The sequence below is a fragment of the Lipotes vexillifer genome, unplaced genomic scaffold, assembly GCF_000442215.2.
Source record: "Lipotes vexillifer unplaced genomic scaffold, Lipotes_vexillifer_v1.1 scaffold1088, whole genome shotgun sequence".
Taxonomy (NCBI): Eukaryota; Metazoa; Chordata; class Mammalia; order Artiodactyla; family Lipotidae; genus Lipotes; species Lipotes vexillifer.
Window position 1 is genome coordinate 1,829,720 of NW_006779738.1, and position 3,838 is coordinate 1,833,557.

At 35.3% G+C, this 3,838-nt stretch overlaps 1 protein-coding gene across 1 annotated transcript in view; it reads left to right on the forward strand.

Moving 5' to 3' along the window:
* Positions 1-2,076: 2,076 nt before the first annotated feature.
* The window catches only part of LYST (lysosomal trafficking regulator), a 160,712-nt gene continuing 158,950 nt past the window's right edge, over positions 2,077-3,838 (forward strand). Inside the window, exon 1 of the mRNA XM_007452943.1 lies at positions 2,077-2,156. The gene's annotated coding sequence lies outside the window, so the exon portion shown is untranslated. The remainder of the gene's footprint in view (positions 2,157-3,838) is intronic.

A 3,838-nucleotide genomic window follows, 5' to 3' on the forward strand; every position in this document is an offset into this window, starting at 1 on the left:
CCCCACTAGAATCCATGAGGTAGGGATTTTATTTTTGCTCTATAGTCAGTGTCAAAAATAGTAGCTGGCGTATAATGAATGCTCAATAAACATTTGTTTAATTAAATGGCATATTGATGAAATTTCTGATGACATAAAACTAGGGGGTATAGCTAATACATTGTCAGGTTTTGTTTTGTTTTGGGCATTTATATTTTACACTGTACCTGTCACTGAATTAGAGAAAGTGAAACCTGCTATTTTTCTGGGAAGGTCATTTATATGATTAGAGACATTTCGTTATTATGCTTTTCATTTATGGTAAATTTTAAGAATATCAAAATTCTAGGAATATTGTTGGGAGCAAGTCTTACTTATGTCACTGTATCAGTAGTTGTATTAGAAGGTGAAAATTGTAATGATGATGAATTTAAAATTTGGCATGATAGTTATAAAGTGCAAAAAGTAATAAGACACGGTTCCTGGCCTTAAGGAACTCATGACCTAGGAGGTAAGACAGCCATATAGATAAGTAGCTACAGGATGTCCATGTAGTTTAGAAACAGGGGCAAAAATATATAATGTCCTAAGCACATCTTCAATTTATTTTTTTAAAAACCCTGTATTTTCAGACTTTATGGACTCCCAGCATAATATAGGGTGATAAAAGTTAGAATACAGCTGTGAATAAAGAGTGATGGCAGAGTGAAGGAGGGCACAGCTGATTGTGCTGGCAGATAGGATTATGATCTTGGATGGAGTGAGACTCCATGGGTATCCAAGCTGGGCTGTGTAAAACATGGAGATAAAGAAGCCATGTCAGTTTAAGAGCATTAGAAAAATCCCTCAGCTTGGCCTAGAAATGTCCCTCGGTAAGAGAGAGAAACAGATGGATCCAGTTGTCTGTCAGCCTTCACTTCTAATGGCCAGGCTGAGTGAGCTGGAATCATTTTAGCATCGTGAGATAAATCGCTCCACCTTGTAGTAGTCCACGCTAGAGGGTGCCGGTAGTCAGCTCAATTCATACAAGACCTCCTCATGCTCATGATTTGATTGATAATTTCCCTGCCCAAATTCTAGAGTTAAAACTACAGGGATGATGCAGTAGGAGCAGGTCTGGAAGGTGTTTTGAGACTCCATTCCAGGGCTGTTTCGTTTGGTTGAGCAGTTGATGCACTGGTGCTTGGCCAGTGGAGTGGGTGAGTAGGACTGAAATCTAGCCTGGGCTTTGATAGCTGTGTGCCGTGGGCTGCATCAGCCTAGGAGGAGGTGCTTTTTCCCTAATTCACACAAAGTCCTATGTAGTGTAACAGCAGCTCTGTCCTATTTCCTGCCTACTCTATTCTCAAGGGCCTAGAATAGTGTGGTACAAGAACTGTTTGTCAAGCTGAAAGGAATTCAAGACAGTTCTCTAGATTTGAGCATTTAAAAGCAATTAAAGGTCGTTTTGATTTTATAAACTTGTGGTTCAAAATAAACCTTTATGTTTGCCTTATAACCGTGATAAGGAAGTGTTTTCTCATGCCTCTGCCTGGTAAAAACTGTAGAGAGGAGAAAACTACAGAGAAGCACCTTCTTTCTACCCCAGAAGTAGGAATTTACCCTTTGGTATTCTAGAAATAGCCTTCATTGTGTTATACACAAAAGATTAATTCATTTTAAAAAATTCAACAAGGATAGGAAATTTGGTGGTGGTTTATTCATTGTTTGGCTGTAGTATTTTCTGATTTCTCATATATCCTCAACCTAGATTTCATTGTTAAGAAGACTGATGTTGCCTGATTCTCCTTCCTTTGTAGGGATTTACCTGGAGGTTATAAGTTGGGGGTTGGGAGAAGAGCTGTGGGGAGCTACAGTCAGGTTACCTTTTTCAGATCAAATATATTCCAAGACTCCATCTCTCAAGATACCATTCTTGAAGCTACAAGCATTTTTTTAGTGTGTTCTAGAGATGCAAAAAAATCGTCTGTTTCATACATCAGATATGAAGACTGGCCTCTTGTTTTTATGTCAGAACTTCAGTTGTTAAAAATATTTGTTTTACTATTGCTGTTAATATCTTTCTCCTTTTTTTTTTTTTTTTTTTGGTAGGTGAAGCTTTGTTCTAAGATTATTTCGTCTAGTTCGCGAACTCAAATCATAAAGACCCTAAATGTTACAGTAGTGTTGAAAGATTGGTAAGTATTTAATGTAACATATATTAGCAGTCAAAATCCTTGGTTCAGTCCAAGACTTTGAAAGTATACAGTTATGTGACATTAAATTTTTAAACCCCAAAGTGAAAACAGCTAAACTTTCTAGATATGTAAATTGTGGTTTATTCATACCATGGCATATTGCACAGTGGTTTAAAGGAATGAACTTAATGTCGAGAGGGAAAAGCAAAGTTATGAGAGGATGCATATAATATACTATTTTTTATTAATTTTTATTGGAGTATTGTTGTTTCACAATGTTGTGTTAGTTTGTGCTGTGCAGCAAAGTGAATCAGTTATACATACACATATATCCACTCTTTTTGAGATTCCCTTCCCATCTAGGTCACCACAGAGCACTGAGTAGACTTCCCTGTGCTTTACAGTAGGTTCTCCTTAGTTATCTATTTTATATATAGTAGAGTATATGTATCAATCTCAATCTCCCAATTCATCCCACCCGTCTATAATATAATGTTTATATAAAGTGTTAAAAATAACTAAAACAGTACTGAATATTTTATGGCTATACCATGTCAAAATTATAAAAATATATATGGAAATGATAAACAGCAACTAGAGAGGTGGAAGAGGTGTGGGTGGAGTGTGGCTTTCCTGTACTATAAGGTTTGATTTCTTTACACACATACACACACACACAGACACACCCACACATGGGAACTGAACTGAACATAGCGTAATAATGTTAATACTTGCTAGATCTGAGGTCTGAGCATTGGCTATAACCTCATGTTATACGTTCTTTGCACTTTTCTGGGTATTTGAAATATTCCAAAAAAATCTTTTTTAAAATTAACATGCAATCATCTTTTCAGTTGACATTCAGAATGGCTGAAAGGCAATAGGTAAATTCAGCATTCCTATTAGATGCATAGGAAGAAATAAGTATTTCTTAATGTGCAAAGCAAAAGTGTCCCCATCACCCCTACCAGTGTTGTTCTGCTAGTACTCATGCAGTTGAAAGAGTGGAAAGTGTGTGAATATTGGATAGAAAAATTCAGAATTTTTGTTATTTGTAGATGACAGGGTTTTATATCTGGAAATTCTGAGAAAATCAATAAGAGCGTTCAGTGAGAAGTTTGGACATATGAGTGAAGTTTGGATATCTCAAAATAAATCTACTTCCTATAGGCCTCCTATATACTAGTTTTCTAGCCGAGTAAGAATGTATCAGTATAATGGAAAATAAAATCCCATTCAGAATAATGGCAAAAAACATAAAACACCTTGGAATAAACCTAACAGAAATGTGTGAAGCCTATTATATGAAGTAACAGCAATTTCTACTTCAAGGAAATAATAGGATAAATGTGCAAATATTGTAAGGATGTTTATTGCAGCTTTGTTTATGATAATAAGAAACTCGAAATAACCTAAATGTCCAACAGTGACAGATTGGCTACATAGTGATAGTACATCTAATAATGAAATATATGAACTATATGTAATATATACATGCAGTGGGATGTATTAAAAAGAGTAAGCATGCAGCTATTAAACAGAGTAAAAGAGAGCTCATGGGGAAAGATTTCCAAAATATCTAAATGAAACAAGCAGGTAATAGATCATCTATATGTAATACCCTATATATGTAACTGTGTATATATTTTATACACGTTTTTTTTTTTTTTTTTTTTTTTTTT